Genomic DNA, 27,896 nt, shown 5'->3' with positions numbered 1-27,896 from the left:
AAGCAAAAAGTTTATTCTAGAAATGAATTCGCCATCCTTTAGTTATCCGAAAATGACACCACACTTGCCCTAATACCCATAGTCAGGCCTGTCTCACTCCGCGCGGTACATCCGATAATTACCTACAGCGAAGCGCCCCGCCGGCGGGTATTATATCAGTCGAGTGTCACGCGCGCGCCCGTCAGGACGCTGGCGTGCGTTGTAGTATGATTATAATTTTATGATCGAAGTATTATTTAAAAATGGACATAAAGAGAAAGAAATATTGTGCGGCGTTCGGATGTTTAAATTCGAAAAGAAATCTACCGGATTTATCTTTTTTTTTCGCTTCCCAAAGATGCTGAAAGGTATGTTGGCCATGTAGGTAATCAATAATTCTTAGGATAGTATAGGAACCTAACCTACTATGACTACTGCTCAGAATGCGTTCGTTCGTTTCAGCCAAAGACGTCCACTGCTGGACAAAGGCCTCTCCCAAGGTGGGAAACCTTGGGAGAGGCCTTTGTCCAGCAGAAATAATGAATGCATACTTACCTACTTACGTACCTCATTACAAATAAGTAGATTAAATATTTTTTCACTAGACAGCAACCCTAACAGCGTAAGAAGAGTTCAGAGGCACGCGATAGAAAGAGACAAAACTTGTAGGTGAATAAAATTATAGGTACGTAGTGCTGTGCGAGCTGAATTCCACTGTATCGCGTCGTAGCAAGACTCGCATTTATTTAAATCGTCTTGCGGAGTAATCCTTCTGTACCTGTACTATTACTTATTCTGTGCCATAGTTTTGAAGATATGGGCCTTAAAGTGAAGCGCGGCAGAAGGAAACTTGCCCCCCCTCCCCCTGCTACCACAGGGGGGGGCTCCCGATGTCTACCGACGGAAATCTACTCAGGAGCACCCAAAGAACAACTGGTGCAAAAATGAGCCTTCTATATATATCAAAGTGGAGGGGTTCTTGCACTTAATTCCCTACTACGCCTAAAAACAATGATTGTTGGCATTGAGATGGTATTACGTCGCGGACTATCCACATCTTATTGAATAATACACTAAAAACATTATTATTCTTCTTTTTTAGGTAGTTGGCTAGCTACCTCCATATCAAATTTCATCAAAATCTGCCCAGCCGTTCTTGACTTATAAATCGTGTAACTAACACGACTTTGTTTTATGTATAGAACAAAGAACGGCTGAACAGATTTTAATGAAATTTGGCATGGAGATAGCTGGCACCCTGGACTAACATATCCCGACTACCCAAAAAGAAGGGTAATGTTTTAAGAGTATTATCCAATAAGTTGTGGGTGGTCTGCGACGTAATACCATCTCAATGCCAACAATCATTGTCTGTTAGACGGTACGAAGTTCGCCGAGTCAAAATTATAATTGTTTAAGAGTATGCATGTAACAATATTAACGTTTCAGTTATTTTCGAACAAATAATTTTTATACAGTAGCCAAATGTCGATAGTCTAAATCAAAAACCAATACAGACTCATGCAACAAGCGAATGCTCAAAAAAAGATCGCGACACTCCCGCTCAATGTTGTAATTGCAAGGAACAACACCCTGCTAACTACAGATATTGCAAAGAGCGACAGCAGTACTTAAAAGCTATGGAAGCTAAAAAGGAAGAGCTAAAGTTAATTCAGTCAGCCAAGCGCCTGCCACGTGCCGTTGATGGTCGATCATGGGCTGCTGTTGTTGCAAATAAGGAACAACCTCCGCAAGTGGATAGAATTGAACATAAACTGCCACAAACTGCAGCCACCGGAGGACATTCGGACAACACGACAGCCGAAATGCTTAAAATACTTTCCACCACAGATAATATCGTCGGTTGATTGCAAGAAGTAATTAACTAGCAGAAACATGATTTCGAGAAATAGCTTAATGAAGTTTGGAGAGACAAAAAGCCATATAAAAAAAAATATAATAGGTAGCGAAGCAATGAAAATGCCGATACATAAAAATAAGTCTTAGTAATCATTTTTAGTTACTGGCATTTCAAAATAACGTACACAGTATTTAAAAAAAAATCAAAATATGAAGTTAACCCTTTCACGCATATGGGACACATTTGTCCCCGCATAGTTTTTACGATTTACAGTAATACTAGTTAAGTTAAACCCTTTGTAGTTTAATATTCTTAAATTTTATTATTATCTTTTATGATTATGCGCTGTAAATAATGAAAAACGCGATTCCTTGTGTAAAAAAATACTGGCACAAAATGTAAAAAAAAAATTCGTTAGACGTCAAAATTAAAAAATATTTTAATATTACTTAGCGGCTGTTTGGCCATTACTTTTCTTCCGATTTACATTCACTAATAAGTATAATTATCGTTTTATTACATATTTTCCATTTTCTTCGTATGTATAATGAATATTATGTGAAAATCTGTATTGGGACACGGGTGTCCCTATGTGCGTCAAAGGCAACTTGGTTCTTACTAAGGATATTGTTTGCCTCGTTATAATTTGTATGTTTATATTGATGTTTTATTTATAATTCATACATATTTTTGTAAATCATTTGTCTTCAAATCGACTTGAAGAAATTTCGCTCAGGAAAGACGAATTTTAGAAGTCATGATGACTGAAAATAGTGACAACGAGGATGGTTTCCTCCCTGATGAAAGGGTGTCTACTGCTGGACAGAGGCTTTCCTGGAGATTTTCACAACAATCGTTCCTGTGCTGCTCGTATACATGAATGTACATGAGCAGCACAGGAACATGAGGCCTGCCACACTGCGTCTTCCTATACGTGGGCGCCACTCGAGAAATTTTCTGCCCAAACGGCCATCACTTCTGCGAGCTATGTGCCCTGCCCATTGCCGCGATAGTTTGGTAATTATGCGAGCTATGTCTGTTACTTTGAGTCTCCTGCGGACTTCCTCATCACCCTTTGGGTGACTTTGAGCCTTCTCATAAGGCCCAGAGTGAAGGAACACGTCTCCGTTCCGTGCGTCATCGCCGCCAAGCCAACACACATTGGTCAAAGACTTTCAGTCAAAGGTCCTGAGACACTGCGGTATTTTGGGTAAAAAGATGTCGCGAAGCCTCTCGGATGTTGTCCCCCCAAGTAAGATTCAACGTTGTAGTCACGGCACGGCTGAGACCTTGGAAGACCTAGAATCAATGCTCTATGGCCTCAGTACAGGCTTTCAATAAATGGGATTCAAAATAAACATGGACAACACGAAACAATTATGTCAAATATCCGTGTTACACGCACTCCTCTGCACGCTGGAGACTCTACACTCAAAGTTGTTCTTGAAACAAACAGTTTAGTTAGGTAGGGCTAACTTCAAGAAAGAAGTATATGATGAGATGAGGATCAAATATAAAAATACGTAAGATATGATGCTATCTATTTTAAATTTCTTATTATAAATATTAAAAATAAGCTTATTGATTAAATTTGATGTGCATTTTTAGTGTGATTTGTATTTATTTTGCAATAAAAGCATCGAAGTATTTTATTTTCAATATATGAGGGAATGTATACCTTAACGCATATAGGGACATATGTGTCCCCGACTGAAAAACACTGAAATACATAGCACTTATATTTTCTGTACTACTTTTATGTTAAATTAGACTTAAATAAATAGATATAACTAAAGAAAAAAGAATTGTATGGTTTGGAATAGTTATAAGAGTGTAAGGGTTAATATATACCATAGGAGATTTTCTTAAAATAAGACATTGTAATAAAATAAATTATAATTTTAATTAATTAATGTAGGACAAAATTTAAAATTTGCATGCTGTAATTAAGTATGGCTAAATAGGCATAAGTACAATAACTTAAAAATTTAATAACACCCACTTTGTGAAACCCTATTTAATGCAAATAAATTATATTTGATTTGATTTGATTTAATGTCTTTTGACTGACGGCCAACTATAACAAACCAAGAAGTAAAATTTACTTTTTACTTTATCGGATTACCGTGATACATGTTAAATCAAGTTACATTACGTTTAAAATAATACTAGCTTTGGTCGCCCGCTACGCGGGCTACAAAAGCTAGATCTGCGATGCTGGCCGCTCCGGGCTTCGCCCTACGCGGCGCTCGGCCTGCGGCCTCGCATTCGGAGCTCGGCCTTCGGCCTCGCAAAAATTACAGGGGGCGTTCTCGTTTGTCGCAAGGCTCTTTTGCTTTTTTGACGCAACACAAGTAAATCAATGGCGACTGTCGGGATTTGATCCATCGCTCGGCCTTCGGCCTCGCCTTTCTGTCTGTCACTGGGCTCTAGTCCTTTTTTGACGCATTAAAAATTAATCTATGGCGACTCACAGGCTTTAAACTATCGCTCGGCCTTCGGCCTCGCCTTTATTTTCGGTTATATGGCTTAGTCTTTAGAATTTGGCACAAAAATCTATTTCGTTTTAAGCAATAATATTAAAATTAAAATAAATTCATTTATTTTTGCAAATAGGCTTTAAAAAAGCGCTTTTACACGTCCCAATATTAACCCTACCACTGCTTCGGGACATTATGCATAGAAGGCAATAAATTATGAAAGATTTCAGTTGTCGTACATATTTCTTGATTCAATTAGCTTATCTACCTTAGTTGTTTGTTGGCTATGTACTCAGATCATAGAAAGAGAATAGATATGAAGTCGCGCGTAACTACAACGAGAACCAGTGTCCCCACATTTCCCCCACCACAGCTCCCACACACACATTCAACTGTGTAAAAACAAAGCGACTGAGAGTCTACGACAACATGTGCAACCGGCTTAAAAGTGCTGTGATTGGCCAGAAGGCGTGCCTTATGGCCAATCAATGGCCGCGTGACGTGACGCACACTTTGAAAAAAGCAATTAGAGAGAAGAAAGATAAAATGGAGTCGATAAGATATCGATACTTTAAATCCTGGGGGCAAGGCTCGAAATTGGTTTAAAAAATGCTTGTATGAAAACCTTTTTATTATTATACGTTATTATTATGTTCTTTAACGATTTTTGCATAAAGTAGTCAGTTCCATTTTGTATGGACGAAAAACTCAGAATCAATTATTGGGACTAGGTAAATGAAGTTACCTTATATTAATTTACCCCAACCAAAGCTCAATGTCGTTATCGATGGAGTATAGAAGTTATAGACTGACAAAGTTTGTATGAAATGTCATGGGTTAAGTAGGTACTTGCGATTTTTACCAGTATTTACAATATTGGTAATATATTATTATTTACTTTAATAATAATAACAGGATCACTGTAATTATTATTAACTACTATCGCGCATTAACTTTTTAATTATGGCGAAATTCGTACCGCCTATGTTTATCAAAAATAATGCCTATATTAGGCTTTCAACTAGCTCTTATAGTAATTACATAGTTGACAGTTACTAATCCCTTCTACTATTGTTATTGTTTTTGTAAAAACTTAAAAATCGCAAGCAACTCATGATTTTTTCATTCAAAATTAGAAAATAGAAAATAATAATTTACTTCTATTTATCGATAATAGGAAACCGTATTAGAACACGAGCCCTGCACTATGTTACGACCGGCACATGCGGCCGTACTGTGTATTTTCACGCGTCAGTGGATATCGGAAGAAATAAAATACATTGCGCAGTAGTTACGCATGACATAAAGTGGTTGCTAACTAAATCGTCAATGTACAACGTGTTTGAATTTTTATCACCACTAATTTCGATATCGCAGTAAATGTCACGGCACTGAATTCGTTCGTAAAAATGTTGTTTTTTTTATTTATAAGCAAAATACCAATGGATTTGCAATACTTACATGTGGTAAATGACTTCATTGTTCCTGTAGTTCTTCGTTTCACTTATGTTATTGCACGTTACGACGCATTATCCAACAATATCGGAGAACATTTCCTCAGTACGACTGAATCGCGACTAACCTGGCGTCGCGGGCGATGTTCGTTTCTGGGCATATCGCGGAGACACGCGCCACGCCCCCGTTTCACATCTATTCCCTTCTATGATCTGAGGCTATGTATTACAAAAGTAAGTACCTATGAGATTATCCTAACAAATTACAAATTCTTTTATAATAATCAACTATATTGTAAAATCTTATGCATTCATAATAATAAAAGTAATAGCTAGTGTACTTGTTTATTAATTTTATTGTCATTAAGAATTAAGAATGAATGTAGTCTATCATGATAATGTGCTGAAATTACAGAATGCTTTAGGAATAATACCGACAGGAGGCGCATCGTAGAGCTATCACCATTGATTACTATTTAACAATGCGCCACCTATCGATTTTATTTCCAAGCATTCTCTGTGTCATGCTCTGGGGCGGGACATTTAACCTAAATGAAAGTTATTTAGGAAACAGATATCTAAGATATTTAAGCCTGTGTGCGAGATAGTTAAGCCTATGTTAGATATTTAAATCTGTGTGCGAGATAATTAAGCCTGTGTGTGAGATATTTAAGCCTGTGTGTTATTATAACTCAACCTACATTGTGCTCAGTGCCGTAACTAGGGCGGTGCCAGCGGTGCCCAGGCACAGGGCGCAGACCCTGGAGGGGCGCAGAAATGACCAGACCAAGCATTTTTCAAGGGCGCAGTTTTGAAAGCTCGCACCGGGCGCATAAAAGGCTAGTTACGGCACTGATTGTGCTTATTAATTAATTAATGAAGAAAAACAAAAAATTAGTTTAAATAGTATATTTATAACGATTAAACAATTTTATTATTCTACAACTTTTGAAAGCATACATTTGACTGTAATATTACTATGTTTCTGTAAAGGAGCAATCTACTTTCGTAATTGATCTATCATTTAGTACATTAAATAAAAAGACATAAGCTTATAAGTGAAAAAAGTGCTACATGTAGCTTCAGTGCTGACAGAGTCGGATTTAAAAATCTAAGTTACCTAGAATGACAGTGGATCAAGCTGCGATTTTAATATAAGCGAAAAATATTAAATTCCAATGATAGTGAAATTCGAGTAATTTTATTTAGCTTGACTTGACTTATGGTCCTATGTCCCCTAGATGGGGCAGAGGGCGTCCACAACAGTCCTCCATCTCGTTCGGTCTTGAGCTTCTCGCTTGATCTCGCGCTTTATTTAGCTAAGACATGTTTAATTCCAAAATATTATGTAATCATAATTTCAAGTGCAATATTTATTTATAATATGAATGCAAATTGACATTGGCTAAATAATTATGTTACATTTTCCTATATAAATGAAAATATAAAAAAGAATCTGGATCAGAGGTGGAATTGTGTAAAGCAATCGTAATCATTTGACAGTTCATAACGTACGATAAAATCAGTTAAAGTGTTTGACAGAATAATCGTACGTTATGTTACGTACGTAACTGTCAAATGATAACGATTGCTTTACACAATTCCACCTCAGTTTTAAAAAAAACTTATGGGCTGATTTCTCAATCGTCGTATAACTTTTAACTGAAGAATATAGTATGAGATATGTCAAAATGTTTATTCTTCAGCAGATATTCAACGATTAAAAAATCAGTCTTAAGTCACCTAAATATCCGAGTAGCTGGCATTTTATGTTCACTAAATTAATATTAGAAAATGAAAAATAAAGAAAAAAAAAACAAAAGAGCCATGATGAGGTTCAGCATAAGCTGCTACAAGTCTTGGGTTATGTTATTATTACTGATCAGTAAACAATATTAATTTGAATAAAAGTGCATAACTACTATGTTTTAATCTGTAAATATCTCTAATGATTATTTTCTTGCTTCCTCTGTAGAACGTCAAGCATCTTCAAATCAGTGTTCATCGATAGTTGACTGCTGTCGTCAATCCAATGCCGGAACTGCAACTGAGATTTCAAGTCCAATGTCGATAATTCAATGATACTGATGAACCTGGAAATAAAAAGACAGTTGTAATTATTTCGTTTTAATGATTTCATTCTCTTATATTTTATTCGCAAAAAAGGACTATAGGTAATTAAGAAATGACAACATAGAGGTGAGTGGATGCGTGGTAGTATTATCACATAATACCTAATTATTAGTTAAAGTGACATCTAAATAAAATGCGGCAGGCATTTATTGTGTGACATTTGCGTTTAAAAAATAAGATTTCAAATTATGCATAGAATTCATTTTATAAGAGTGATATTGAACATGCCTCGGAAATGGATTTGCAATAATATACAATAGGGATGATGACTGGGTAATGAAATCAAAATTATATTTAGTCCGTCAGACAGATATAGATGACCCACGCTGAACTGTCCCGCCAAACTCAATGACAGGGGGGCGCTACCATCGTTCAACTTTATGGTTTCCAACATGGCAAAAATCGGAACCAGCGATTCGGTATTGACGGTGGCGCCCCGCTGTCAATGTCATCGATAGGACAGTTCAGTATTTTGGAACTATAATTAGAAAATATTACTCATATTTTTTTTCTATAATCGAATAATTACAGTATTAAATTGAGTTGAAATGTCGCGTGTCATCATTTTTGAGTAAAAATTCTACTCAAGCGTGACGTATAGCGCCATTTCAACTCGATGTAGCCACTGTTATTATTTAATTATAAAAGAACAAAAATTATGAGTCTAATATTTTCTAATTATCTGTTTGACGGACAAATAATTGAAATTTTGTCATCTAGCCTATTACTTATCTCATATTTCTTGGTCGTTTAGCGTAATAATGTTAGGTACACTTACTTGTCGTGTCGTGAACTACTATTTGCGTCTTGCGTTTATGTTTTGCCTTCTTTTCTTTCTTTATTCTTAGCCTTCTTGCTTCGTAGAGTAATATTTTACGCATTGAGACAGTAATTTCTTCTTGGCGATATCACTCCTCCTTCCTTGTGAGATGTGATCAATTCTATTATATTCATGGCGTTTTACCTGTTGGTTAAATTTTGTTAAAAGTATTTTTTATAAAAAAATGCCTTTAAACAAAGGTAGTAGGCGCGCGTGAACACCTGCCAGTAGAGAACCTCTCTAGGTTATATGACCTAACGACAGTTGGTGAAAAGAAAAAAGAACACTGGCTGAGTACTCCAAAGATATGCCCAAGCTTAATGTTTATGGTATCTTAACACTTACTATTGATTATTGCGATTGAGTTGTAAAATTGTTTTACTTACATAATCAGAAAAAGGTCGTGTGGTGCATTGTCAGGCTCCGGTTCAGTTCAGTATGAAGTAGCGAAACGTAGGTAGCTAAGTATTATATTACATTTTAATTTTTATTATTTCTTCTAGTCTATACCTGAAATAGATGGCATATTAATATTATTAATAGTGAAATGTAATAAGACAATTATAATTGTATAATTTATATAAATATAAATCTGAAGATTGAAGTTGCGTTTACCTTAATTAGTAGTTAGTTCTTTTATGTTTATGAATTCTTCAAATTTGCATTATTTTGTCAGGGCTGCGTTATTAATGCTTCATCTTGAGGAACTTGACTTGCGAGTACATGTGGTGAGCACCATCGTAGCAATTTTAACTTTTGCATCACTCAAGTTTCTCTTTTGGCTTCTATACCTGAAATAATTAATATAAAATATGTAGTACAGATTAAAATACTAATACATATAAGAAATGCGAAAATTTGGATGTCTGTTACTTTTTCACGCAAAAACTACTGAACGGATTTTGACGAAACTTTACAGTATTATTGTTTATAACCCAGAATAACACATAGGCTATTATTAGAAGCCGTGGGCAAAAGCTAGTCTTTTTATAAATTAAATAATAATTTTATTAATATTTTTAATACTTACTCTTAGTATCTTTTGAGTGTACGAGTGACAGTCATCTTGATGTCTAATTGAGTATCTTATCCAGATAAGATATAAACAGTGATATTACTAATAAATCGTTTGTCATCTGTAATATAAAACATATTAAAATTAGATTTATATTTGGCTATGCATTGTTAGAGTTTACATCGATGTATAATTAGAGACACATCAAAGCATTGCACGGCTCATCTGTGTTTTGTGTGAATGAGATGTTTCCACATTTATAAACAAGTTAGCTGCCACACACTGCCAGCCTGGTTAGTCCATCTGCAAGCTCTATAACATGACATACAATGTTAGTAAAAGACAGCCATAAATATTAGTTAAAGCCAGAGCCTCGTCAGTAAGACAGCAGGGAGCACCGCAGCGGAGCGTCTCATTCTCGCGGTGAGCCACGCCGCTGCCGCCAACAGCCGGCTGTTGGCGCGAGCAGGTGAGGTTGGCACATGGGATAGTACCATAACATTAATTTGATCTTATAATTAATTAAAGGCAAGCCAATGGTTAGTAAGATTAGTTTTGTTATGCACTCTCCCTTCTACTCCCCATCTACCTACATGAAATGTATAACATTAAAAACAGATTTTAATCATTCGCGTCCCACCCATTATAACTAAACGTCAAGCAGTGAGTACATAATGTAACTCATTGATAAATATCGCGTCAAGACATACCTAGACACATAGAAAGACACGGGTCTTTCTATTTTAAATAAAAACCATTTCATGTAGTTAGATCGCCCTACTGGGCGAATTCGATCTTCTAGCTACAATTAGTTAGCAAATAAATAATATGAATATGAATGAATTCTAAGCCCAAGCAGCGCAAGCATTTTAAAGCAGCAAGCAATTGCAAAGCAGCTACTGAAATGAATCCAAAATTTGATAGATTTGCCCGGGTAAGCCGATATTGTATATGATGAGTGTTTACGTGTGCAGTAATGTAAGAGAAGATGGGAAAGCAAAGTGAAATGGAATATGAAAAATATCACCCCATTACTGTAAGAGTGGTATATCGGAATATAACGAAATCACTTTGGAATCACCATGACATTAGCGCCTGATTCGGAACAGGAGCCTCCTCAGCCAACCAAACGAAGGAAGAGAGAATGATACCGCTGACTGAACGAACTGATTGACAGGGGAAGACTGTTAGGACGACACCCCCAGCCTGCAGGGGACGCCACTGATCCACGTGGGTGACACAGGCAGACGCCTCAGAGAGGGTGACGCCATCGAAGCGAAGAGTGTGAAGGCGACAGCCAACACAGCACGAGCATAAAGTTGAAGAGGTCGAGCGGAGGGAAGATGCAGGGTTAACGAATCAGGGCAGAGAAAATAACCGGTCGATAATGTACCGGGTGTCAATCAAACACCTCAGCGTCGACGGAATATCAGGGTGTCCAGGTACAAGTACGAGTATGTCAATATAACAAACAACACGTGGTTCAGAAAGCAATGAGCAATGGATGTGTTCAAATGAAGTTAGTTAATGCCGAAATAATAAGCGAAACTGAACGAAATTGTTCTCACCAGCATAATAAGGATCGTCGTATAATTGTCATTTTGTAAAATTAATAATGTAACCGTCGCCATTTTTCGCATTTCTTAAATAAACATTGCAAATACATCATAGGTCTCACTAAAAAACAGGTACTTTTAAAGGTATACAAAGTGCTATAAACGGTTACAAAAACAAAGTCAAAATTTATTTATTTGTAATTTTAAATAGTACTTAAATATTAATTAACAAGAATAAACATTCTAAAAAATAGCAAGTTACACTTAAAACATAACGTTACTTATTTAATTAGTTATTTATTTCAAGAATCCACAAATTTTAACAACCATTAGGTAATTTTCATAAAATGTTTAGTAAAAAAACTTTTAGTTATTGTTAATTTTATGAAATTGATCAAGTAGCAATTCCTGGCAAAGAAAGAAAATGTCACGTCCATTATGAAAACCCTCTCAACAATAAAATTACCTCATGCATGATAGCAACAACAAACTTGTAAATAAAAGGAGTAACTTTAATATTAAGAATGTGAAAGAATAATGGTAATAAAATAACAATACCATAAGAAAATTCTAAACTGAAAATATAGTAAACATTAGGTACAAAAGAAGTGAAAGCCCAAATAAAAACAAACGGTGTAGTCGATATCCAATGCTCACTTGTCTTCAGCAAGACAAGCGATAGGATGTTTTAACACCTACGACCTACAGTGCTCGAGATCCGTCGCACATCTATCTCATCAACGAGAGAAGAAGGAGGAAAATATTGAACAGAGTAGTTGAAACTGATAAATTATTAATTTTAACTTCAAAGACAAGAGGTAATTAGGATAATATTTAGCGAGGGAACAGACAGCAGTTCTCAAAATGAGACCCATTTTTATCACAATTTCATTGTTAGGTTTTAAAATGGACGAACATAAAATATGTACCTACGTAGGACATTAAAAACAGTGCACCCAAAACAAAATTCTTATTGTTTAAATAAATGAAATTATTAAAAAGTACTATTCTGTAATATGTGAATAAGCTAACAAACATAACAAACTGAATTACAATAAAAACATTATAGGTAGGTGGTAGTCAATATTCATTATTAATTAATTTATAGTTAATATGTACACATTAAGAGAAAAAAGTTTTTGGTTCTATATTAAGTTATTGCAAATTTTAATATTATTAACAAAGACAGGTACTAATTAATAAAAAATATTATTTGTTGTGTAGCAACATTTATGACTTAAATGTGATTAAAAATATGAATTCCTTTTAACTATTCGTATAGTGTCGATTCGAATTAAAAAATTATGTCCTAAATGTATAACAAGAAAAGTAACGTTATGTTTTAAATGTTTTTAGTTATAAAAAAAAAACAATTTCTTGTAAAATTGTTAAAAAATCTTTATATCATTTGGTTTTGGACTATTATGTATTCGTTAAATATTGATTAAAACCCAGTATTCATAAAAAAACTGAATACTCCATGCAACAAAATACGTTAAGAAGTGTTTAGGATTTTAATTATTAACAGTTTAATGTCAGAGTTAGTTCTAGCTTTAACTACAACATGGATATTTAACCGGATATGTCCTGCGAAAATTGATTTTCTCGCCAAAAATATTGTTTAAATCTTCTGCAGCCATAGCGTGCAGTAACTAATAATATGACGTGATTGGATTACTAATGTTTGGCCAAAAACGTTTCCCAAATTATCACATCGCAAACAACTTATTTCATTCTTTTTATCGAAATATTCATTAACAAGAGGTGATTCTGGCGCTCGGCGGCCGCTACCGCGGCACGCTGCGCTCGCCTTCGCGCGTTAATGGTCACTGTTCTCACCTTTTTTTTTTTTTTTTTTTTTAGGTGGTCGGAATGCATTTTGCGCACCGTCTCCCAGTCGCGAGGGGCTGCTGGGAGGTGTGTGGGGCTCGTCCTATTTAGCGGACCCTACCCACTAAACCTATCCACCATAAACCGTGCATCGTGTGTCGAGGAGGAGTGGGAACCCGTTTGGTCGACTTCCACTCCCCCTCCACGCACGACCTGGCAGTTGCCGGGCCTCAGGCAATAAGGCGGAGCATGTTTGCCCCCAGACTGGCGGGACTACAATGTAGGCGTCGGGGCCCCTGACACAATGCCTACGGTCTCGCTGCCAGAGGTTGATGGAGGAGGGCAGCGTATTGCCTTCTCCGTCTACCTCTTCGCTTTCTGCGGATCGGGTCAGCGAGGGGATCCTCCTCCCTGGCCCGTTCCGAGGCCTCCTTTTGTGACATAATTTCTTCACAAAAAGAGGCCATCTCTTTCCAGGCAGTCTCGTTTTCCAGCATGGCTTTAACTATGCTGGAGAGCGAAAGGTCTACGCCTACCGCTGAAACCAGAGAGCGACGCTGCCGAACCCAAGCCGGACAATCCACGAGGGTATGGTCCACCGTGTCCTCTGCAGCGCCGCACTCATGGCATTCAGGGGTCGGTTCCCTCCTGGCGATGTGATGCAGGTACCAACCAAAGGCCCCATGGCCGGTTAGCATCTGCACCAATCGGTAAGTGAGGTGACCGTGTTTTCTTTCTACCCATTCTTTTAGCACCGGGCGGATTGCGCCAATGGTACGCCGTGCGAGCCTTCCGTACTCACCGGCATCCAGGTGCTCGGACCAGCGTCGCAACAGGGTCTCCTGAGCCTGGAGCCTGGCACGACTCATATCCTCCAGTTCAATACGCTCTCCAGCGTTCCTCCTCGCTGATCTCATGTGATATATTTCAGCGAGGACTCCTGCATCCAACTCCCATGGGGGGAGGCCAGCCAACACGAGCGCTGCATCGAGGGCAACCGTGCGGTAAGCTCGGATTGCCCTCAATGCTAGAATGCGTTGAGGTTGGCGAAGCGCAATTCTAGCTTCTCTAATCAGGGGAGACCAGATCGGTGCCCCGTACAGTGCCATACTTCTGATGACCCCAGCGTACAGTTTCCTACAGCTGACGCTGGGGCCGCGGACGTTAGGCAGTAGCCGGCTCAGAGCTGCTGCAGCTTTTACTAAACGGGGCTTAAGCAGCCTGAAGTGGGCGCAGAAGGTCCACCTTCCGTCCAGGGTAAGGCCCAAGTATTTCATCTGAGCCCCGACTTTAATACGGACCCCTTCCACCGTGATATGGGCACTTGGTGGGGGGCCCTGTCGGGGCTTGTGAAAGATCATTGCTTCCGTTTTAGACGGGGCCACTTTTAAACCCAGAGCCTGGATGCAGTCTATCGTCCTGACGACAGCTGCCTCTCCCCTGCTGCACACTTCAGCGAGGCTCCCCCCTCGAGCGACAATGAGGGTGTCATCTGCATAGCAGAGCAGTCGCGTATTGGGAAGACGGAGGCTACGCAGGACAAAGTCGTATCCAATATTCCACAGGGTTGGGCCAAGCACTGAACCCTGCGGAACACCGCAACGCATCGCCCTGCGAACCAGCGTTCCATTTCCGTCTATGTATGTCACTACTCTGTCCCGGAGATAGTCCTCCAACAGCCTCCCCAGATATGAGGGTACTCCGTGGAATCGAAGAGCCTCTAAAATAGTAGAGAAGGGGAGGCTGTTGAAGGCGTTGGCGATATCAAGAGATACCGCCAAAACCCTGTCTCCCATCTCTAATGCCTCATTCGTGTAGCTCTTCAGCGCCATTATTGCATCCGTTGTCGAGCGTCCAGCTCGAAAGCCGAACTGAGCATCCGACAAGTTTGGGCCGGTGTCCTCAAGATGCTTGACAAGGCGGGATGCCACTATTTTCTCAAGCAACTTCCCCGCCTCGTCAAGCAACACGATGGGCCTGTAAGCCGAGGGGGAGTCTGGGGGTTTCCCCTCCTTAGGAATCAGGCAAAGTCGACCTTCCTTCCATGCCTTCGGGAACCTCCCAGTATTGAGAGATAGATTAAAAAGGTACCGAAGGCGTCCCTCTAGGTGTTGGAGGGCGACCCGAATGACACGGCCGGGGACACCATCGGGTCCAGGGGCCTTACTCTTGCCTTTGAGGCGTTCTATAGCTGCCTCCATTTCCCCATCAGAGACAGGTGGGGCAGCAGTACTCACGGGAGCATGTGAGGGAGTCATATCTGGGGGGATGTGTGGTCCACAATCGGGAAACAACCCGGACACTACGCGCTCTAGTAAAGGTGGATCCAGGGTCTCTGATATGGGGGCCGTCATTGCGCGAAATTTGTTTCTAGCAGCTTTATATGGACGCCCCCATGGGTCTCTGTCCAGGTCTTTCAGCATTTCCTCACGGGCCCGTTCTTTAGAGATGTTGATAGCCAACTGCAGCGCTTTTTTGTCCTCAAGGTAGGCTGCACGTAGTTGATCTTCCTCCTCTGGAGCACGGTAACTTCTTCGACGACTTCTTGTAAGCGCTCTACGTGATGCATTACAGGTGGCCCGAAGAGAGGCTATTTCTTCTGTCCACCAATAAACTCCCTTTCGGGAAGGAGGATGTCGTACCCTGGGCATTGAGGCATCGCAGACTTCAGTTAAGGCAGACTGAAAGCGAGCTGCAGCCTCATCTGCGTTCTCTAGTGGCGGGCCATAGAACCAGTCCTGCACTAAGGATGCATCACCAGCTATCTCTCTATCAAATTGTGTGAGGGACCATCGCGGGAAGGAGCAGCGGTTTTCCCGTGGAACTATATGTGATTGCGAGCGAGTGACCTCGAACCTAATATAGGTGTGGTCAGATAATGTTTCCTCTCCCACTAGAACACGCCAGTTCGTGATGCTGTGTGCGAGGGCAGGGGTGGCGAACGTGAGATCCACCACAGATCCCCCCTGTCCACGGACGCAGGTGTAAGCATTCCCTGTATTCAGTAAATTGAGACCGATTTCTGCCGCCCACTCTTCTAAGACTTCGCCACGACTGTCTGTGGAAGGACACCCCCAGTTACGGGACTTGGCATTGAAGTCGCCCATAACGATGACTTGCAAAGGCGACAACCTCCCTATGGCTGGACCCAGGGTCTCTAGAAAGGCCTCAAATTGGGGCACCGTTCGATTGGGAGAGAAGTAGACCCCAACAACAGCTATATCCTTCCACTTTGCTGTTACGTATCCTAGCCCCTTTTCTCGGATTTCAAGTGGAGGTGCTTGAGAGTCAGTTCGACTGACAATGGCAACTGTCTCATCTGTTGAGCCAGCCCAGTTGGACTGAGTAGATATGTAGTAGGGCTCAGCCACTACCGCAATATCAATCTGCCACGCCACTAGGTTTGCCAGAAACAGGTCCTGGGCCCTGGTTGCATGGTTAAGGTTCGACTGTAGGAAAAGCGTGTTAGGCCTAAATGCCATCGTAGGGTTCCACGCTAGTCGTCTCCATCTCTGCCGATTGTGATTGAACACCACTGGTCACCGGAGTTGTTGGGATCTGTACAACTAATGGTGCTTTCCCCCTGACAGGACGGGGTCTACATGATTTCCCCCCCATAATGTGGTCGGAGGCTTTTCCAGCATCCGCACAAACTGCACACCTGATCTTTGCCGAACAGCTGGTGGACTTGTGCCCAGGATGCCCACACCTGAAACACAGTTCGTTACGGGTCGACGATGAGGGACACAGTTGTTTGGTGTGCCCCAGCCCTAAGCATTTAAAGCACCGTAGAGGGCGGGACTCTAAAAAGGACACCCTTGCGGACGACCAGCCCACCAGAAGGCGGCCAGTGGATAGAACCTGCGCAGCAGTCACCGGGCACGAAACCAAGATGGCACCCACGCCTCTTGGCCCAGGACGGATTTCACCCGCCTTGATGGCCTCTTTCTGACAGCCAGTTTTAGCTGCAATGGCCTCGATGACCTCCTCTTTTGAGACGGAGTCGTCAAGCTCCGTTATACGGAGACCGACTCTTCTCACGGGGCGTGCCACTCGGGCGACCCCCTCTAACACTTCATTCAGCTTGACAGCTAGTTGATCAGCTTTTTCACCGCTCTGGGAACCAGATATCTCCAGCATTCTGGCTCCCGTGGCCGTCCTTCTGCAGCGAACATGGTCCATCCCTAGTTCATCGAGGGAGAGAACTTCCCGAGCTTTTTTAATGGCCTCGCCGTAGCTTGCTCCTTTCTCCACAGCCTCTGGCTGTAAGGATATTACTACAGCAGAAGTGCGAGGTGGGGTAAGAGAGACCCCTCCTTTAGAACGGTTCCCAGACTTGGGGATCCGTGATGGGACATTCTGTGGAGCGGAGGAAGACTGAGAGGAATTCTTCTTATTCTTCTTCCGCTTTTTATGGGACACTTTGGTCCATTGCTCCGCACTTGAAGCCGCCTGGACTGCTGAGGTCGTAGGTGGCTGCGTTTCAGGTCTCTGGACATTTCTTCTGCTCTCAGGTGGGCGGGAAGGTCCAGCATTGGCAGGAAGTTTGGATGCGTTTGTAGGTTTAGGTACTGTCTTGGGCGCAGCCTTCACCGAGTTTTGTGAGGCCGTAGAGGCAGCAGCAACCATGGAATACGTCTTATTGCTTGTCTCTGCAGGGGTAGGGGGCATTGGCAGTTGCTGCAGGGGTAGGGGGCATTGGCAGCACTGTTCTAACCTAACCTAACCCACTATTTTCTGCAATACGTACTTTTTGCAAACATACAATTTTATTATTAAAATTATTGTTTAAGAAAACTATGATCATGTGCCTTATGCTTTGATTTGTGGGTAAGTATATGAAGTGTTAATTTGATCAATCAAATTATTTGGATATTTGGCAAAAAACATTTGCTATACAAAAATTTGCCATAAAAAAACTTGAACAAGTAAAATTTTGCCAAATGATAATTTGACCAAATGAATTATCGCATCCCACCGCTCCTGCCAAAAGGCCACGGCATCCTCTCTAATGGTGCGCTTCAATTCCCGGCGCTCCCTGGGGGCCAGTTGGATTCCCTCCTCCGCAAGTCGTCCTGCACGAGAGACTTACAGGTAACGCTGCCGTGCTGCACGACCTGTAAGCCTTCGTGAGTAAAATGAGCGCCGGTCGCTGAGTACCCTCCAACCACCTTTGTCATCACAAAAATCGACGAGCATCGGTACCATACGGCCGCAGCGTATGTCATCGTGGCCACATAAATGCCTGCGTACAGCACACTTAGGGCGGGGTATCTCACGCCCCATGACGTCTTGCCAAAACCATTGGCAGCTTGTAAATCAATCAATTTCGCATGCGGCACATAGGACCTAGCCTCGTCGAGGGTCACACCAAGCGATTGCGATCGTCACATCGTCTGCGTACGCTATTACGTGTACCCACTCAGGACACGGCAGCATCAGGAGGCCGTTGAGCAGGAGGTTCCAAAGTGTCGGGCCCAACATTGATCCCTAAGGACATCCCATGGTACTGCGCTTCCACGACGTTTGAGCCCCTACATAGAGGCCCACACGCCGGTCTGTAAAGTAACTAACCAATGACCTGAAGATATTAGGTGGAGCTCCGGTCTGTTTGGCTTTCAACAAAATCATCGGCCACCACGCGTTGTCAAAAGCACCGGAGATGTCCAGGAAGATCAGCTGCACGTATGACGCAGTACTGTTCTCGGTGATCGAGTTAATGAACTTGAGCGCCGTGACCGTAGACCGGCCACGGGTGAAACCGTGCTGAGCGTCAGATATATGTCGGTGCAAGCAGGGAGCGCAGGAGATGATGACGCGCTCCAGGATCTTACCCAGGATTGGCAAAAGAGTAATAGGCCTATAGGCCTTCGGGTCAGAGAGAGGCTTACCGTTTCCCTTCGGGAGGACCAATAGTCTACCTACCTTCCAGATGTCTGTAAAAGAACCTTCAGCAAAGGTGGTGCGATAATAACTTAAAAAAAAAAAACCGACTTCAAATGCGTGAACACAAAAAAAAACTAAAAATTAAAAATATTGCGTATAAAAAAGTTCATCCCCAATTTTCCACCCTTGGGGGTGAAATATTTTCTTCAAATTCGCATGAAACCACCCTTTTGATAATACCTATTCAACAAAAAAATAATCGTTCAAATTGATTTATAATCGGCGGAGATATTGCGTATAAAAAAGTTCATCCCCAATTTTCCACCCTTAGGGGTTGTTTTTTCTATTATTAAATTTAAATGGGACCACCCTTGAGGTATTACCTATACGCCGAAAAAAGATTTGTTCAAATCGGTTCATAATTGGCGGAGTTATCGCGTAACAAACATAGAAAAAAAACATACGGGTCGAATTGAGAACCTCCTCCTTTTTTGAAGTCGGTTGAAAAGTAACAGTTGCTAAAAGTTTATTTGGGAAATGAAACATTGGCGATAAGTTGTTTGCGAAGCGAAATTTGGCGAAAAGTAATTTGGCCAAACGGAAGGATACCGACGCGATTACTATTAAATCGTAACAAATAAGTTTATGAAATGTTTATTTCTAAATGTAATAATATCAATATAACTTTAAAAAAAAAACGACTTCAAATGCGTGAACACAAATAATACCTATTCAACAAAAAAATAATCGTTCAAATTGGTTCATAATCGGCGGAGATATTGCGTATAAAAAAGTTCATCCCCAATTTTCCACCCTTGGAGGTGAAATATTTTCTTTAAATTTGCATGAAACCACCCTTTTGATAATACCTATTCAACAAAAAAATTATCGTTCAAATTGGTTTAAAATCGGCGGAGATATTGCGGATAAAAAAGTTCATCCCCAATTTTCCACCCTTGGGGGTTATTTTTTTTATTATTTAATTTAAATGGGACCACCCTTGAGGTATTACCTATACGCCAAAAAAAGATTTGTTCAAATCGGTTCATAATTGGCGAAGTTATCGCGTAACAAACATAGAAAAAAAAACATACGAGTCGAATTGAGAACCTCCTCCTTTTTTTGAAGTCGGTTGAAAAAAAAGGTGGCATAGGGGCCCGAGCGCCAGCCTCGCCGCACCTTAACCTATTTATTACACTGCATTAACTTAAATTATACTGGTAAATTACTAATATTAGTTAACCATGCCACCACCCCAGAGACATTTTAGTGAGAATGACAAATCCAAGATATCTTTTTTCATATTCTAATGATAGTAATAATTCAGACTGAAAAAAATTAAACACAATAAGATTGAAGAGGATCCCTTTCAATCGTGTAATGTGTTATTAACAATAATGTGATTGTTTTGACACTGAAGTAACCAAAAATATTTTTGACTATCTATGGGAACTGTGGCAAAGTAATGCTATAACATCACCCCATCCAAAATTAAAAGCGTAAAAATCTGGACAACTTGGTTTGACCAGTCCCCGAAGGCAGCGCCTGTTCACAGACATGACGGATGAGCCAGCCATCGCTTCACTCGATCATATTTTAGAGAATGTAACGACCCGCCTCACCACGCCACCACCCCAGAGACATTTTAGTGAGAATGACAAATCCAAGATATCTTTTTTCATATTCTAATGATAGTAATAATTCAGACTGAAAAAACTTAAACACAATAAGATTGAAGAGGATCCCTTCCAATCGTGTAATGTTTTATTACCAATAATGTGACTGTTTTGACACTAAAGTAACCAAAAATATTTTTGACTATCTATGGGAACTGTGGCAAAGTAATATTATAACATCACCCTATTAAAAATTAAAAGCATAGGAATCTGGACAACTTGGATTGACCAGTCCCCGAAGGCAGCGCCTGTTCACAGACATGACGGATGAGCCAGCCATCGCTTCACTCGATCATATTTTAGAGAATGTAACGACCCGCCTCACCACGCCACCACCCCAGAGACATTTTAGTGAGAATGACAAATCCAAGATATCTTTTTTCATATTCTAATGATAGTAATAATTCAGACTGAAAAAACTTAAACACGATAAGATTGAAGAGGATCCCTTTCAATCGTGTAATGTGTTATTACCAATAATGTGACTGTTTTGACACTAAAGTAACCAAAAATATTTTTGACTATCTATGGGAACTGTGGCAAAGTAATGCTATAACATCACCCCATTCAAAATTAAAAGCGTAAAAATCTGGACAACTTGGTTTGACCAGTCCCCGAAGGCAGCGCCTGTTCACAGACATGACGGATGAGCCAGCCATCGCTTCACTCGATCATATTTTAGAGAATGTAACGACCCGCCTCACCACGCCACCACCCCAGAGACATTTTAGTGAGAATGACAAATCCAAGATATCTTTTTTCATACTCTAATGATAGTAATAATTCAGACTGAAAAAACTTAAACACAATAAGATTGAAGAGGATCCCTTCCAATCGTGTAATGTTTCATTACCAATAATATGACTGTTTTGACACTAAAGTAACCAAAAATATTTTTGACTATCTATGGGAACTGTGGCAAAGTAATGCTATAACATCACCCCATCCAAAATTAAAAACGTAAAAATCTGGACAACTTGGTTTGACCAGTCCCCGAAGGCAGCGCCTGTTCACAGACATGACGGATGAGCCAGCCATCGCTTCACTCGATCATATTTTAGAGAATGTAACGACCCGCCTCACCACGCCACCACCCCAGAGACATTTTAGTGAGAATGACAAATCCAAGATATCTTTTTTCATACTCTAATGATAGTAATAATTCAGACTGAAAAAACTTAAACACAATAAGATTGAAGAGGATCCCTTCCAATCGTGTAATGTTTCATTACCAATAATATGACTGTTTTGACACTAAAGTAACCAAAAATATTTTTGACTATCTATGGGAACTGTGGCAAAGTAATGCTATAACATCACCCCATTCAAAATTAAAAGCGTAAAAAAAACCTACACTAAAACGTAGAAAAATAATTACTAATTACCTACTTATTTATTAGGACGAATTATTAATATTTATGTAGGTATACCATGATTGATACTTCTGGAGTCGGTGCCAAGATTATGAAACATGTAAAGTTTGCCTGCACCGACTCCAAAAGTATAAATCATGGTATACCTACATAAATATTAATAATTCGTCGTAATAAATAAGTAGGTAATTAGTAATTATTTTTCTACGTTTTAGTGTAGGTTTTTTGGAGTCGGTTTTTTTTTTTTTATAAAATTTTACTTATTTCTTGCTTTTTAGTTAACTAATTATTACCTTGATGTTACCACTGAAGGTAGGCAGTACACTGAGACCAAAAAAAATTGGTTCATAATCGGCGGAGATATTGCGTATAAAAAAGTTCATCCCCAATTTTCCACCCTTGGGGGCGAAATATTTTCTTCAAATTCGCATGAAACCACCCTTTTGATAATACCTATTCAACAAAAAAATAATCGTTTAAATTGGTTTATAATCGGCGGAGATATTGCGTATAAAAAAGTTCATCCCCAATTTTCCACCCTTGGGGGTTGTTTTTTTTATTATTAAATTTAAATGGGACCACTCTTGAGGTATTACCTATACGCCGAAAAAAGATTTGTTCAAATCGGTTCATAATTGGCGGAGTTATCGCGTAACAAACATAGAAAAAAAAAAAAAAAAAAAAAAAAAACATACGGGTCGAATTGAGAACCTCCTCCTTTTTTTGAAGTCGGTTGAAAATCTGGACAACTTGGTTTGACCAGTCCCCGAAGGCAGCGCCTGTTCACAGACATGACGGATGAGCCAGCCATCGCTTCACTCGATCATATTTTAGAGAATGTAACGACCCGCCTCACCACGCCACCACCCCAGAGACATTTTAGTGAGAATGACAAATCCAAGATATCTTTTTTCATACTCTAATGATAGTAATAATTCAGACTGAAAAAACTTAAACACAATAAGATTGAAGAGGATCCCTTCCAATCGTGTAATGTTTCATTACCAATAATATGACTGTTTTGACACTAAAGTAACCAAAAATATTTTTGACTATCTATGGGAACTGTGGCAAAGTAATGCTATAACATCACCCCATCCAAAATTAAAAACGTAAAAATCTGGACAACTTGGTTTGACCAGTCCCCGAAGGCAGCGCCTGTTCACAGACATGACGGATGAGCCAGCCATCGCTTCACTCGATCATATTTTAGAGAATGTAACGACCCGCCTCACCACGCCACCACCCCAGAGACATTTTAGTGAGAATGACAAATCCAAGATATCTTTTTTCATACTCTAATGATAGTAATAATTCAGACTGAAAAAACTTAAACACAATAAGATTGAAGAGGATCCCTTCCAATCGTGTAATGTTTCATTACCAATAATATGACTGTTTTGACACTAAAGTAACCAAAAATATTTTTGACTATCTATGGGAACTGTGGCAAAGTAATGCTATAACATCACCCCATTCAAAATTAAAAGCGTAAAAATCTGGACAACTTGGTTTGACCAGTCCCCGAAGGCAGCGCCTGTTCACAGACATGACGGATGAGCCAGCCATCGCTTCACTCGATCATATTTTAGAGAATGTAACGACCCGCCTCACCACGCCACCACCCCAGAGACATTTTAGTAAGAATGACAAATCCAAGATATCTTTTTTCATATTCTAATGATAGTAATAATTCAGACTGAAAAAACTTAAACACAATAAGATTGAAGAGGATCCCTTTCAATCGTGTAATGTGTTATTACCCATAATGTGACTGTTTTGACACTAAAGTAACCAAAAATATTTTTAACTATCTATGGGAACTGTGGAAAAGTAATGCTATAACATCACCCCATCCAAAATTAAAAACGTAAAAATCTGGACAACTTGGTTTGACCAGTCCCCGAAGGCAGCGCCTGTTCACAGACATGACGGATGAGCCAGCCATCGCTTCACTCGATCATATTTTAGAGAATGTAACGACCCGCCTCACCACGCCACCACCCCAGAGACATTTTAGTGAGAATGACAAATCAAAGATATCTTTTTTCATATTCTAATGATAGTAATAATTCAGACTGAAAAAACTTAAACACAATAAGATTGAAGAGGATCCCTTCCAATCGTGTAATGTTTTATTACCAATAATGTGACTGTTTTGACACTAAAGTAACCAAAAATATTTTTGACTATCTATGGGAACTGTGGCAAAGTAATATTATAACATCACCCTATTAAAAATTAAAAGCATAGGAATCTGGACAACTTGGATTGACCAGTCCCCGAAGGCAGCGCCTGTTCACAGACATGACGGATGAGCCAGCCATCGCTTCACTCGATCATATTTTAGAGAATGTAACGACCCGCCTCACCACGCCACCACCCCAGAGACATTTTAGTGAGAATGACAAATCCAAGATATCTTTTTTCATATTCTAATGATAGTAATAATTCAGACTGAAAAAACTTAAACACAATAAGATTGAAGAGGATCCCTTTCAATCGTGTAATGTGTTATTACCCATAATGTGACTGTTTTGACACTAAAGTAACCAAAAATATTTTTGACTATCTATGGGAACTGTGGCAAAGTAATGCTATAACATCACCCCATCCAAAATTAAAAGCGTAAAAATCTGGACAACTTGGTTTGACCAGTCCCCGAAGGCAGCGCCTGTTCACAGACATGACGGATGAGCCAGCCATCGCTTCACTCGATCATATTTTAGAGAATGTAACGACCCGCCTCACCACGCCACCACCCCAGAGACATTTTAGTGAGAGTGACAAATCCAAGATATCTTTTTTCATATTCTAATGATAGTAATAATTCAGACTGAAAAAACTTAAACACAATAAGATTGAAGAGGATCCCTTCCAATCGTGTAATGTTTTATTACCAATAATGTAACTGTTTTGACACTAAAGTAACCAAAAATATTTTTGACTATCTATGGGAACTGTGGCAAAGTAATATTATAACATCACCCTATTAAAAATTAAAAGCATAGGAATCTGGACAACTTGGATTGACCAGTCCCCGAAGGCAGCGCCTGTTCACAGACATGACGGATGAGCCAGCCATCGCTTCACTCGATCATATTTTAGAGAATGTAACGACCCGCCTCACCACGCCACCACCCCAGAGACATTTTAGTGAGAATGACAAATCCAAGATATCTTTTTTCATATTCTAATGATAGTAATAATTCAGACTGAAAAAACTTAAACACAATAAGATTGAAGAGGATCCCTTTCAATCGTGTAATGTGTTATTACCCATAATGTGACTGTTTTGACACTAAAGTAACCAAAAATATTTTTGACTATCTATGGGAACTGTGGCAAAGTAATGCTATAACATCACCCCATCCAAAATTAAAAGCGTAAAAATCTGGACAACTTGGTTTGACCAGTCCCCGAAGGCAGCGCCTGTTCACAGACATGACGGATGAGCCAGCCATCGCTTCACTCGATCATATTTTAGAGAATGTAACGACCCGCCTCACCACGCCACCACCCCAGAGACATTTTAGTGAGAATGACAAATCCAAGATATCTTTTTTCATATTCTAATGATAGTAATAATTCAGACTGAAAAAACTTAAACACGATAAGATTGAAGAGGATCCCTTTCAATCGTGTAATGTGTTATTACCAATAATGTGACTGTTATGACACTAAAGTAACCAAAAATATTTTTGACTATCTATGGGAACTGTGGCAAAGTAATGCTATAACATCACCCCATTCAAAATTAAAAGCGTAAAAATCTGGACAACTTGGTTTGACCAGTCCCCGAAGGCAGCGCCTGTTCACAGACATGACGGATGAGCCAGCCATCGCTTCACTCGATCATATTTTAGAGAATGTAACGACCCGCCTCACCACGCCACCACCCCAGAGACATTTTAGTGAGAATGACAAATCCAAGATATCTTTTTTCATACTCTAATGATAGTAATAATTCAGACTGAAAAAACTTAAACACAATAAGATTGAAGAGGATCCCTTCCAATCGTGTAATGTTTCATTACCAATAATATGACTGTTTTGACACTAAAGTAACCAAAAATATTTTTGACTATCTATGGGAACTGTGGCAAAGTAATGCTATAACATCACCCCATCCAAAATTAAAAACGTAAAAATCTGGACAACTTGGTTTGACCAGTCCCCGAAGGCAGCGCCTGTTCACAGACATGACGGATGAGCCAGCCATCGCTTCACTCGATCATATTTTAGAGAATGTAACGACCCGCCTCACCACGCCACCACCCCAGAGACATTTTAGTGAGAATGACAAATCCAAGATATCTTTTTTCATACTCTAATGATAGTAATAATTCAGACTGAAAAAACTTAAACACAATAAGATTGAAGAGGATCCCTTTCAATCGTGTAATGTGTTATTACCCATAATGTGACTGTTTTGACACTAAAGTAACCAAAAATATTTTTGACTATCTATGGGAACTGTGGCAAAGTAATGCTATAACATCACCCCATCCAAAATTAAAAGCGTAAAAATCTGGACAACTTGGTTTGACCAGTCCCCGAAGGCAGCGCCTGTTCACAGACATGACGGATGAGCCAGCCATCGCTTCACTCGATCATATTTTAGAGAATGTAACGACCCGCCTCACCACGCCACCACCCCAGAGACATTTTAGTGAGAATGACAAATCCAAGATATCTTTTTTCATATTCTAATGATAGTAATAATTCAGACTGAAAAAACTTAAACACAATAAGATTGAAGAGGATCCCTTCCAATCGTGTAATGTTTCATTACCAATAATATGACTGTTTTGACACTAAAGTAACCAAAAATATTTTTGACTATCTATGGGAACTGTGGCAAAGTAATGCTATAACATCACCCCATTCAAAATTAAAAGCGTAAAAAAAACCTACACTAAAACGTAGAAAAATAATTACTAATTACCTACTTATTTATTAGGACGAATTATTAATATTTATGTAGGTATACCATGATTGATACTTCTGGAGTCGGTGCCAAGATTATGAAACATGTAAAGTTTGCCTGCACCGACTCCAAAAGTATAAATCATGGTATACCTACATAAATATTAATAATTCGTCGTAATAAATAAGTAGGTAATTAGTAATTATTTTTCTACGTTTTAGTGTAGGTTTTTTGGAGTCGGTTTTTTTTTTTATAAAATTTTACTTATTTCTTGCTTTTTAGTTAACTAATTATTACCTTGATGTTACCACTGAAGGTAGGCAGTACACTGAGACCAAAAAAAATTGGTTCATAATCGGCGGAGATATTGCGTATAAAAAAGTTCATCCCCAATTTTCCACCCTTGGGGGCGAAATATTTTCTTCAAATTCGCATGAAACCACCCTTTTGATAATACCTATTCAACAAAAAAATAATCGTTTAAATTGGTTTATAATCGGCGGAGATATTGCGTATAAAAAAGTTCATCCCCAATTTTCCACCCTTGGGGGTTGTTTTTTTTATTATTAAATTTAAATGGGACCACTCTTGAGGTATTACCTATACGCCGAAAAAAGATTTGTTCAAATCGGTTCATAATTGGCGGAGTTATCGCGTAACAAACATAGAAAAAAAAAAAAAAAAAAAAAAAAAAAAACATACGGGTCGAATTGAGAACCTCCTCCTTTTTTTGAAGTCGGTTGAAAATCTGGACAACTTGGTTTGACCAGTCCCCGAAGGCAGCGCCTGTTCACAGACATGACGGATGAGCCAGCCATCGCTTCACTCGATCATATTTTAGAGAATGTAACGACCCGCCTCACCACGCCACCACCCCAGAGACATTTTAGTGAGAATGACAAA

General features: G+C 39.6%; 1 long non-coding RNA gene across 2 annotated transcripts in view; it reads right to left on the bottom strand.

The window, feature by feature from the left end:
* Positions 1 to 7,491: 7,491 nt before the first annotated feature.
* Positions 7,492 to 27,896, bottom strand: part of LOC135086434 (uncharacterized) — a 41,268-nt gene continuing 20,863 nt past the window's right edge. The window contains exons 3-7 of one of the 2 annotated variants that reach the window (XR_010260472.1): positions 9,758 to 9,863; positions 9,343 to 9,518; positions 9,114 to 9,237; positions 8,686 to 8,871; positions 7,492 to 7,867 (exon numbers count right to left, since the gene is read on the bottom strand). This is a non-coding gene — a long non-coding RNA (uncharacterized LOC135086434). Of the gene's footprint in view, positions 7,868 to 8,685; positions 8,872 to 9,113; positions 9,238 to 9,342; positions 9,519 to 9,757; positions 10,344 to 27,896 lie in introns of those variants that run through there. The other variant, XR_010260471.1, reaches the window with a different exon arrangement.

The sequence above is a fragment of the Ostrinia nubilalis genome, chromosome W, assembly GCF_963855985.1.
Source record: "Ostrinia nubilalis chromosome W, ilOstNubi1.1, whole genome shotgun sequence".
NCBI classification, from domain to species: Eukaryota; Metazoa; Arthropoda; class Insecta; order Lepidoptera; family Crambidae; genus Ostrinia; species Ostrinia nubilalis.
The sequence above is the reverse complement of the archived record's forward strand: the minus strand, read 5'-3'. Positions and strand labels throughout refer to the sequence as shown.